The following is a 12,935-nucleotide window of genomic DNA, read 5'->3' as shown; positions in this document are numbered from 1 at the left end:
TGCTGTGTCTGTCAGTGTAGTGTCCAGAGCATGGAGGCACTACCAGGAGACAGGCCAGTACATCAGGAGACGTGGAGGAGGCCGTAGGAGGGCAACAACCCAGCAGCAGGACCGCTACCTCCGCCTTTGTGCAAGGATGAACAGGAGGAGCACTGAAAGAATACAGCGGCTCACCTCCTCTCTATATGGAAATGGTGCTCTCCCCCAGGTCCCACCCTCAGGACCAAGTGGGAAATATAATGTAAACAACAGGTATGGGGGGGCACACTACACAAGGGAACACCAGGCAGTATAATAATAATACACTTTATTGTGTTAAAATATTTAAGAACATACCCCTAAAATATACATAAAATGTAAACCATATACAAATCTATATATTGCACACAAAGTTATAATATACCGCAGTAGAACAGTATAGTAGCTGGTGGTTTTTGGTATCAATCCTGTAATAATGTCCACAATAAACTAATATTCAACAATATTCAGCAAATGTCCAGATGTGGTGGATTTGATCAGGGCCGATCCTAGGGTCACAGGCGCCTGGGTGCAGAAATATTTCTGGCGCCCCCACATGGGCGTGGTTATCTTACTAACTCCTCCCCTTTACAATGTTTCTATGGCAACAACTTCAGCCCCCAACTTCAGCCCCACGAATCGGCGGCTCGGCTGCTCGGCTTAAAAAAAAAAAAAAAAAGTCCCGGCGGCTCGCTCGGCCAGGGCCGGACTGGGGATAAAAACCAGCCCTGGAAAAAGTTGCACACCAGCCCCACAGCATTGCGTCATTATTTACTTGTTTATAATAGGAGAAAGCATTCATTTTAAAACACGTGTGTAAACACGAATATGAACTTTGCCCCACGATAGCTCTTTTGTAGAACCCCCATAAAAACTTACAGTTACTTGACTTGGCCCTTGGGGATCTCGGACGCCACTTCAACACTTTGGCCGGGGGCTCGGCGGAGCTGATGTTGTGCTTTAACCTAATGAGAAAGATTTCATAATAAGGATTTGGAGAAAGGGCAGAGGGATAGCAGAGCAGGGAGAGGCTGGTGCTGCTACTAGGGGGTCATACCATGGGGGAGTAATAAAGCCCACCATAATGCCCCCCCAGTAGTAATAATTCTCCTTATAATATGCAAAACATTTGTAATGCCCCCAGTTGAGCTAATGTTCCCATAATGTGCCAATATAAAATACCCCTTCTCAGTGCCCCCGTAGATGACCCCCATAGTGCCCCCCCCTTCCCCATAGTACCCACCATAATGTGTCCCAGTATAAAATGCCCCTATACAGAGCCCCCATATAAAATATCTTCTTTTTTAGCCTCAGTAGATGCCCCTATAGTGCCCCCCAATAATCTGCAGTAAGATGTGCCCCCATAGATGCCCCCAATCATGTGCCAGTAATAAGAGCCCCCCCACCATCATGTGCCAGTAGCCAGAGCCCCCCCATATCATGTCAGTAGCCAGAGCCCCCCCATATCATGTGTCAGTAGCCAGAGCCCCCCATATCATGTGCCAGTAGCCAGAGTGCCCCCAATCATGTGCCAGAAATAAGAGCCCCCCCACCATCATGTGCCAGTAGCCAGAGCCCCCCATATCATATGCCAGTAGCCAGAGCCCCCCCATATCATGTGCCAGTAGCCCCCCTTATGTGCCAGTAGCCCCCCTATGTGCCAGTAGCCCTCCTTATCATGTGCCAGTAGCCCCCCTTATCATGTGCCAGTAGCCCCCTTATCATGTGCCAGTAGCCCCCCTTATCATGTGCCAGTAGCCCCCCTTATCATGTGCCAGTAGCCAGAGCCCCCCCCCCATATCATGTGCCAGTAGCCAGATCCCCCCCATTATCATGTGCCAGTAGCCAGAGTGCCCCCATATCATGTGCCAGTAGCCAGAGTGCCCCATATCATGTGCCAGTAGCCCCCCATATCATGTGCCAGTAGCCCCCCTTATCATGTGCCAGCCCAGTAGTCCCCCCTTATCATGTGCCAGCCCAGTAGTCCCCCCTTATCATGTGCCAGCCCAGTAGTCCCCCCTTATCATGTGCCAGCCCAGTAGCCCCCCTTATCATGTGCCAGCCCAGTAGTCCCCCCTTATGTGCCAGCCCAGTAGCCCCCCTTATGTGCCAGCCCAGTAGCCCCCCTTATCATGTGCCAGCCCAGTAGTCCCCCCTTATCATGTGCCAGCCCAGTAGCCCCCCTTATCATGTGCCAGCCCAGCCCAGTAGTCCCCCCTTATGTGCCAGCCCAGTAGCCCCCCTTATGTGCCAGCCCAGTAGCCCCCCTTATCATGTGCCAGCCCAGTATTGTACCTATATAAAAAAAGAAAAAAAAATAATACACTTATACTTACCTCCAGCAATGCGATGCGATGCAGGCCGCCTCTTCCGTCTGTGTCCCTCGCTATACGGCTCAGGCGACGCGATGACGTCATCGCGCCATCACCGGCCTCTGATAGGCTGCCAGCACTAAGCCGGCAGCCTATCAGAGGAACAGGAGGGGACACACCTCTCCCTCCTCTGCCGCAGCACAGGCATCTGTATTGCCGTCCTGAGGACGGCAATACAGATGACTATGGAGATGAGCGCTTCCGCAATGGAGGCGCTCATCTCCTGCTCTGCCCTGCCGCCGGCCGCGGCCGCCCCCACTTGTCACCAGGGCCGCAGCGCTGGGGTGCGGGGCACCCACTGCACCCCGTGTAGGATCGGCCCTAGATTTGATAATATACAGTTCTTATTTAGTAACCCCCCAGAACTGTGAGTAACAGTCTTGAACTGTGGGGCCCAATTTGATAGTAGTAGGCTCAATACCGCTGCCACACACAATGCGATACTGATGATATATATGCTCAAACTGAGCTCGGTCTTACCGATCTTCACTGCTTGTACTGCAGCGTTGGTCTAGGAGGCCGCACACCCGCAGCGTCCCACGTGGTGTGCTTCTGCCTGTACGTGGCGTCCCATGTGACCTGGTATCCAAAGAGACCGGATGCTTGCTTTGATGACGTCAGTATTGTGCGACCGCTTTCGCAACAGCGCTGCTTGGTCCGCTTTCCTTCCTTTCTTTGCCGGCTTTATTATTTTTCTTTGGCTTTAGGTGGATCAACGCTCACTCTAACAACCGCCAGACGCGTTACGGGGTCTCACGCCCCTTCCTCAGTGGCCTCTGCATGTGTCTGCTCAAACGGTCAGAAACAGACTCCATGAGGGTGATATGAGGGCCCGGCGTCCACAGGTGGGGGTTGTGCTTACAGCCCAACACCGTGCAGGACGTTTGGCATTTGCCAGAGAACACCAAGATTGGCAAATTCGCCACTGGCGCCCTGTGCTCTTCACAGATGAAAGCAGGTTCACACTGAGCACATGTGACAGACGTGACAGAGTCTGGAGACACCGTGGAGAATGTTCTGCTGCCTGCAACATCCTCCAGCATGACTGTTTTGGCATTGGGTCAGTAATGGTGTGGGGTGGCATTTCTTTGGAGGGCCGCACAGCCCTCCGTGTGCTCACCAGAGGTAGCCTGACTGCCATTAGGTACCGAGATGAGATCCTCAGACCCCTTGTGAGACCATATGCTGGTGCGGTTGGCCCTGGGTTCCTCCTAATGCAAGACAATGCTAGACCTCATGTGGCTGGAGTGTGTCAGCAGTTCCTGCAAGACGAAGGCATTGATGCTATGGACTGGCCCGCCCGTTCCCCAGACCTGAATCCAATTGAGCACATCTAGGACATCATGTCTCGCTCTATCCACCAACGTCACGTTGCACCACAGACTGTCCAGGAGTTGACAGATGCTTTAGTCCAGGTCTAAGAGGAGATCCCTCAGGAGACCGTCCGCCACCTCATCAGGAGCATGCACAGGCGTTGTAGGGAGGTCATACAGCCACGTGGAGGCCACACACACTACTGAGCCTCATTTTGACTTGTTTTAAGGACATTACATCAAAGTTGGATCAGCCTGTAGTGTGTTTTTCCACTTTAATTTTGAGTGTGACTACAAATCCAGACCTCCATGGGTTGAAAAATTTGATTTCCATTTTTTTTTTTTTGTGTGATTTTGTTGTCAGCACATTCAACTATGTAAAGAACAAAGTATTTCAGAAGAATATTTAATTAACTCAGATCTAGGATGTGTTATTTTTGTGTTCCCTTTATTTTTTTGAGCAGTGTATATATATATATATATATATATATATATGTGTATATATGCAAAAATTAGTTTCTGTCTGTCTGTGTGTTCTTTATGTGTGACCAAACAACTGGACCAGTCTGCACCAAATTTGGCACATAGGTACATAAGGTGTCCGGGAAGGTTTTAGACCAGGTCTCAACTCTCTAGGACGTACTGTTATTTCCAAAAAAATGCAAATATGGCATTATCACATGACCTGCATTAGCCAATAGAATCCCACAGGTCTTCCACTCATATCCCAACTGCCATACACACGGTCACATGACCCTTATCAGCCAATAGAAGCTCACAGGCCATAGTCTCGACATACACACAGTTTTACAACAGGTTTCTATAACAACCCAGCCATTTTTCTTAACTGCTGTAGGTAGGGTGGCCACTGGTTTCACCCCTGAAAGCCGGACCTCACCGGCCTGCCCCCAAACTTCTAAACCACGCCTTCATTCTTTCCTGTGCTCAGTTAAGCCACGCCCTATTGCCGGCAAAAAAAGGTGGGGGGAGACCTTTCAGACAAGAAGGTGAGTGGGGGAAGCCCGGGGTGCTTCTCTCACTCTCAGTCAGCCACTGAAAGCCATGTCTGTGGGCTCTAGTGACTGACTGGGGTGAGAAAAGACTGTTAGTGAGTCAGTTTGTGCTGGCAGCTCACGCTCAGACAGCGCAATGCTACTGTCTGAGTGTGAGCTACTGAAAAAGGGGACATCTCTGCGTCCGTCCAGGCCCTGCACCGGACAGGGAGTCTGAAAACCGGACTGTCCGGCCTAAAACTGAATGTCTGGCCACCCTAGCTGTAGGTCACCTTTAAAGGGAAGGAGCACTGTGGATGACACTGTTAAGGGAGCAGAGTGCTGTGGAGGTCACAGTTAAGGGGGCAGGCTGCTGTGGAGGTCACTGTTAAAGGGATGGGCACTGTGGAGGTTACTGTTAAAGAGACAGGTGCTGTGAAGATCACTGTTAAAGGGGTGAGATGCTGTGGAGGTCTCTGTTAAAGGGATGGGCGCTGTGGAGGTCTCTGTTAAGGGGGCAGGGAACGGTGGAGGTCACAGTTAGGGGACGGTCCGCTATGGAGGTCAGTGTTAAGGGGCAGGGTTCTGTTGAGGTCAATGTTAAGGGTGCGGGTGTTGTGGAGGTCATATTTTAAGGGAACAGAGATCTGTGGAGGTCACTGTTAAGGGGGCGGGTTATTTGTGAAAATCACTTTTAAGAAGACGGGGTACTGTGGATGTCACTAATAAAGGGGCATCCGCTGTGGAGGTCACTGATAAAGGGGCAGGTGCTGTGGATGTTACTGTTAAGGAGGCAGGCAGCTGTAAAGGTCACTTTTAAAGGGGTGGGCACTGTGGAGGTCACTGTTAAGGGATCATGGTACTGTGAGGTCACTGTTAAGGGAGCAGTGATAAAAAATGGTTGTAGAGCAGCACAAAATGGACCTTCTGACCAATCCGGAATGAATCAGCCGTGATGGGACCACCAATCCACCGCCGTCCCACGTATAGTAGTAGATTACAGAAGAGTTCACAGCAAAGGTGATCAATCATATAAATACCCAAATGCCCCCCCCATGTGACATGGTAAAACCAATAAACAAAGACACAATCTTAATTCCACCTGTGTGCTTATTTAAAATGTCCTCTGCTCCAATAGAAATACTGCTAAATAGTTAAATATACCTGATACTCATTAGGGAAAACTCCACATGTCTCCATCCTGTTAATATCACATATCGGCGTTTCCACAGATACATTGCGCATGTCAGTGACGTCATCACGTTGGCACATGGGCGGGCCGCCGTCGTAAGCATCAATGGCAAGGCCACACTTCTCTCTATGGATATGCTGCATATGCCCAATAGACACTGCTATCGTCGGTCACATGTAAAGCGCGTCATCAACCACGTGATCGTCACATGACCCGAAAAAGGTCCTAGAGCAACGTAGGTATATAGAAAATAATAATAGATCCACTTTATAAATCACTGTTATATATTATAATTAACACACAGAAAAGGACCAACAGTATGTCCCACTTGTGTCAATTCATAATTTAAAGAATAAAGTAGATTATTAAACATAAACAATAACTAAGTCCTTAATTGTCTTATAAAGGGCCGATGACACTATAGTTATCTACAAATATCACCATAAAGGTAAAAGAAGGCTATACATGAAACAATGAGTATCAGTGTATATTAAGGAGCAGACAATCATAAAAAGGATGTACTTCGGAAGAAAAAAATTCATGTGAATAAAGGGGTGTATAAAAAATATATATATATACCTTAAAATACCCAGTAAAAACATGATATACTGAATCGGACATCCTCCTATGAGAGTATTCTACGTATCTACATTGTTTGCATTAAACTCAATATTCAATCCCTGGGGTTGTAAGGATTGTAATGTAAAAATCCATTTCAACTCTTTTTTCTTTAGCATGCGCTCCCTGTCTCCTCCTCTCTTGGGAACCTGGACAGAATCGATGACCTGGAATCTCAATTGGCTGACAGAGTGTCCACAATCAGCTAAATGTTTGGCCACCGGCTTGTCTAGCATTTTTTTCCTTATAGTGCTTTTGTGTTTGTTAATGCGCTCCCTAACCTCCATGGTCGTTTCTCCCACATAGATTAAACTACAGGGACAGACGATCATGTAGATGACAAACTTAGATCGACACGTGTAGTACTCCCTAATGTTGAATTTCTTACCACTATATGGGTGAACAAAAGTGTTCCCTTTCAACATGTTCCCACAATTGCAACAACCCAAACATGGGAAATTGCCTGTCTTTCTGGGCTTCAGATACGTCTGGCCCCCTCTATTGACATCACATATGTCAGTCTTGATCAGCTTGTCATGTAAGTTAGTACCACGTTTGCATGCCATCAATGGCGGTTTGTCAAATTTACTTACTGTAGGGAGGCCACTGTGTAAAATATGCCATTCCTTTCTCAAGATCTGTGCAATATCTGTACTATGGTGGCCATAGATAGATACAAACGGGATCCGTCCCACATTCATGTTCCTGGGGGAATCTTGAAAGGTGGACACCCTGTCAGCCAAGGAGATCGGGGCCCTCGATCGGTGTAGCAGCCTGCCTGGATATTTTCTCTTAGCAAATTTATTGCACATCTTATCAATGCGGTTTGCGAACACATCATCATCCAACACCACTCGTCTCACACGCAGCATCTGGCTCCAAGGTAAGGAGTCAAGCATGGAGGCAAATGACACCACTTCCCTCTCAACCATATGTGATTAGATAAATAAAAACACTGACAACATATTTCTTGGTGGAATAGAAATGGCCGAAGTGCTTTATTAAGGGTAACCAAAATTAAAACCAATAAATAATTTAATTAATTAATTAATAATTAAAACCATCAACCATAACAATAAATACCAATTTCAAACCATCCATATAGACCAAGATCCACTCAGCATCAGCTGAGCGATACAGCCCCTGTAATAAAGCACAGCGACAGGTAGCACAAAAATTTAAGGGAGAGAGGGCGGGCGCTGTCCAGATCCGCGACGACTGCCTTGAGGTAGCGGCGAACCTGGAAATATAAAGGGGACAAATTTCCCGCCTTGCAGGCAGGAACAAATCACAGAGCTGGAAATCTCCCCCAGCAACCGGGTAGCAACCAAGTAACAGCTCGGCTTCAGTTGCTATCCAGAAAATCAAACATAAACAGAACCAGCTGTAACCGGATTCATCTTCTTGAGGTAAATTCACCTGAAAAATAAGGCGGGAAGGGGAAGAAAAAGGGGGAGAAAGGGGGTAGAGAACACAAAATACCTAATAATTTTGCCATAAAATATGGGGTCATTGCCCCCATGTGTCCCCCAAGCTAAACGCTCTGGTGGGCCCTTACATTCGGCGTGGTTGGTTACTATCATATGTTAAAAGATTATTCCTATCTGTAGGCTTCTTATACAAATCAGTTTTTAATTGGCCTCCCTCTAGGTATACCCTGACATCAAAAAACTGTAACTCCTTAGTGGAGGAAGTCACAGTAAATTGAAGCCCGGGTACCCCATTATTAGTGCATGATTATGGACTAAATGTCGTCAATGTGGCCCTGGCAGGCACGGGACTCACTCCTGATGCGTGTCGCTTTGTCCTCGACCTCCTAGAGTTGGTCCTCAAGAGGAATTATTTTCTCTTTGGCCACACCTTTTACCAACAGTCACGCGGTGTGGCCATGGGTTCCAACGTGGCACCAACTTATGCCAATATTTTTATGGCGGAGGTCGAGGACAGGCTGGTATACGCATCTCAATTCTATCAGTGGGTCCTGTGCTGGTGGCGCTACATCAACGACATTTTTATGATTTTGAGTGGCTCGATGGACGCCTTGAATGAGTTCCATCAACATCTTAATAATGGGGTACCCTGGCTTCAATTTACTGTGACTTCCAATTTACTGTGACTTCCTCCACTGAGGAGTTACAGTTTCTTGATGTCAGGGTATACCTAGAGGGAGGCCAATTAAAAACTGATTTGTATAAGAAGCCTACAGATAGGAATAATCTTTTAAGATATGATAGTAACCATCCACGCCGAATGCTTGACTCCTTACCTTGGAGCCAGATGCTGCGTGTGAGACGAGTGGTGTTGGATGATGATGTGTTCGCAAACCGCATTGATGAGATGTGCAATAAATTTGCTAAGAGAAAATATCCAGGCAGGCTGCTACACCGATCGAGGGCCCCGATCTCCTTGGCTGACAGGGTGTCCACCTTTCAAGATTCCCCCAGGAACATGAATGTGGGACGGATCCCGTTTGTATCTATCTATGGCCACCATAGTACAGATATTGCACAGATCTTGAGAAAGGAATGGCATATTTTACACAGTGGCCTCCCTACAGTAAGTAAATTTGACAAACCGCCATTGATGGCATGCAAACGTGGTACTAACTTACATGACAAGCTGATCAAGACTGACATATGTGATGTCAATAGAGGGGGCCAGACGTATCTGAAGCCCAGAAAGACAGGCAATTTCCCATGTTTGGGTTGTTGCAATTGTGGGAACATGTTGAAAGGGAACACTTTTGTTCACCCATATAGTGGTAAGAAATTCAACATTAGGGAGTACTACACGTGTCGATCTAAGTTTGTCATCTACATGATCGTCTGTCCCTGTAGTTTAATCTATGTGGGAGAAACGACCATGGAGGTTAGGGAGCGCATTAACAAACACAAAAGCACTATAAGGAAAAAAATGCTAGACAAGCCGGTGGCCAAACATTTAGCTGATTGTGGACACTCTGTCAGCCAATTGAGATTCCAGGTCATCGATTCTGTCCAGGTTCCCAAGAGAGGAGGAGACAGGGAGCGCATGCTAAAGAAAAAAGAGTTGAAATGGATTTTTACATTACAATCCTTACAACCCCAGGGATTGAATATTGAGTTTAATGCAAACAATGTAGATACGTAGAATACTCTCATAGGAGGATGTCCGATTCAGTATATCATGTTTTTACTGGGTATTTTAAGGTATATATATATATTTTTTATACACCCCTTTATTCACATAAATTTTTTTCTTCCGAAGTACATCCTTTTTATGATCGTCTGCTCCTTAATATACACTGATACTCATTGTTTCATGTATAGCCTTCTTTTACCTTTATGGTGATATTTGTAGATAACTATAGTGTCATCGGCCCTTTATAAGACAATTAGGGACTTAGTTATTGTTTATGTTTAATAATCTACTTTATTCTTTAAATTATGAATTGACACAAGTGGGACATACTGTTGGTCCTTTTCTCTGTGTTAAATATAATATAAAACAGTGATTTATAAAGTGGATCTATTATTATTTTCTATATACCTACGTTGCTCTAGGACCTTTTGCGGGTCATGTGACGATCACGTGGTTGATGACGCGCTTTACATGTGACCGACGATAGCAGTGTCCATTGGGCATATGCAGCATATCCATAGAGAGAGGTGTGGCCTTGCCATTGATGCTTACGACGGCGGCCCGCCCATGTGCCAACGTGATGACGTCACTGACATGCGCAATGGATCTGTGAGACCCCGATATGTGATATTAACAGGATGGAGACATGTGGAGTTTTCCCTAATGAGTATCAGGTATATTTAACTATTTAGCAGTATTTCTATTGGAGCAGAGGTCATTTTAATTAGCACACAGGTGAAATTAAGATTGTGTCTTTGTTTATTGGTTTCATGGGGGGGGCATTTGGGTATTTATATGATTGATCACCTTTTGTATCAGTATACTTGAGAAAGGCTACTGTGTAGCCGAAACGTCGTATTGCTTTGTGTGTGCACTCTTGGTTCCCAATAAAAAGTCACACTGGATATGCTGCTGTGAACTCTTCTGTAATCTACTTTTAAGGGAGCAGGGTACTGTGGAAGTCACTGTTAAAGGGGCGGGATGCTGTGAAGGTCACTGTGATGGAAAACACTGTGGATATTTTTTACCTCACATGCAAACATTAAATGAGGGGCACTGTCGGGGGTCAGTGTTAAGGGGTCGGGGGCTATGGAATTCACTGTTGAGGGGGCAGGGTCAGGGCCGGCTCCAGATTCATGTGGGCCCTTGGGCGATAAATCCCAGTGGGCCCCCTTGAGGCATTTTTGTACATTTACATGTCCCTCTGTCGCTCACACACGGTATAATGACCACCAGTGGCCCCTATACAGTATAATAACCCCACAGTGGCTCTCCATTCAGAATAATAAACCCCAGTTGCCTCCATTCAGAATAATGACCTCCAGTGGCCCCCACACTGGGGGTTATACTGTATGAAGGGGCACTGGGGTCATTATACTGTATGGTGGTCACTGGGGGTCATTATATTGAATGGGGGCTCTGGTGGTCATCATACTGAATGGAGGGTTATTGGGGATCATTATACTAAATGGGGGGCACTGGGGGTCATTATATTGTGTAAGGGACCCTCACTGTTTAATGACCCCCCCAGTGGCTACCTCACATAGCTATCATTACTGGAGCGCAGGGGAGCCGGCGGTCCTGTCATTCACTAACCGCAGCTCCCTGTGCTCCTTTTCTCCTCAGACCCGCTGCAGCAGTGAGACAGACCTCATGACATCACCACTGGGCCGGGCCTGGAGGAGAGAAGGAGCTGTGCAGTGATGTAGCTAGAACTGACTGGGCACCACAGAAAATTTTATTACGCCCTCCGCGGGTTCACATCACGTTTTTCCTATCGGTTTTATATATACAAATGTGCAGCACTCCACGTTTTTGTATCCTGCAGAGTCCATAAAAAAAATGCATATGTTAACGTATATGTTTTTTTTACAATGGAACTGTATGGTGAACGGACGCCACTGTACAGCATCAGTTGGAGGCATCTGTTAACGTATACACTTTTGGTATGAATTAAATGGATGGCAAAAATGGGATGTGAACCCAGCCTTAGGCTCCATTCACACGTCTGCAATTCCGTTCCGCATTTTGCGTAATGGAATTGCAGACCCATACATTTCTATGGATCCAAAAATGCGTACCTGCACTTCCAGGTCTGCAATTCCGATCCCGAAAAAATAGAACATGCCCTATTCTTGTCCGCAATTGCGGACAAAAATAGGCATTTTCTATTAAGTGCCGGCGATGTGCAGTCCGCAAAATGCGGAATGCACATTGCCGGTGTCCGTGTTTTGTGGATCCGTGGATCCGCAAAACACACACGGACGTCTGAATGGAGCCTTAGTGTCAGAATAAGGACCGGTACACAGCGGAGCAGCGTGGCGGAGAGGGGAGGCCACTATGTACTGACAGAGCGCTACCTGGTCCTGGTGGTCAGGGATGAGGACTGTGTTTCCCAAGGATCATTTATCTACTGGGAAATACAGGGCACAGTATAATACACTAGAATCTATATACTATAAAGATATTAGCCCTACCCCCGAATAATAATACAATTAGGGGGTTATTTATTATATAGAAATATATCTATATTAGGCGAATTTCTGACACAGATTGTGGCATAACGCTCCTTAGCACCGCAATCTGCATCTTTTTCCCGCTCATGCCAGGTCTAAAAAAGGTGGCGTGGGCAGGGAAAGGGATACAGTTATGGCCATACAGTTATTGGATACCACTTCCATACAGTGACCGGATAACACCTCTGTACAGTGACCGGATAACACCTCTTTACAGTGACCAGATAACACCACCATACAGTGACCGGATAACACCACCATACAGTGACCGGATAAAAGGGTATGAGAGGGCACAGTACAGGGAATGACTAGGGGCACTGTACAGGGTGTGGTAAGAGGGCACAATGCAGGGTATAAGGGGGCACAGTACGGGGTGGGTGGCACAGTACGGGGTGGGGGGCACAGTCACATGACCCTGTGACGATAGAAGGTCCTTATGGTGAATGCAGTTCAGACGCCACCATAATGAGAGGCAGAGGAGTGAGACAGGGGCTCGGGGCCCTGGATGGACAGGAGGGGTGAACACAGCAAGTAGGTGGAGACAGAAGGGAATCCATGAGGATAAGATAGGACAGGATATGGGGGGGGGGCAGGTGTCATGGAGGCAAACTGCTTAATGTTGCAGTAAAAGAACTAAGATGCATGAACCTGCATCCCCCCCCCCCCCCCCCCCCCCCGTCCCACAGAGAAGAGAAGAGACAGTCACAGTGCAGACTCAATGACAAACTCTGGGTGTCTGAAGCTGGTGAGGTAACCTGCTGCTCTGTTGAACGGAGTGAAGAGGGGCCGTGTCT

The sequence above is a fragment of the Bufo bufo genome, chromosome 1 (genome assembly GCF_905171765.1).
Source record: "Bufo bufo chromosome 1, aBufBuf1.1, whole genome shotgun sequence".
NCBI classification, from domain to species: domain Eukaryota; kingdom Metazoa; phylum Chordata; class Amphibia; order Anura; family Bufonidae; genus Bufo; species Bufo bufo.
This window is presented reverse-complemented; position numbering follows the sequence as displayed.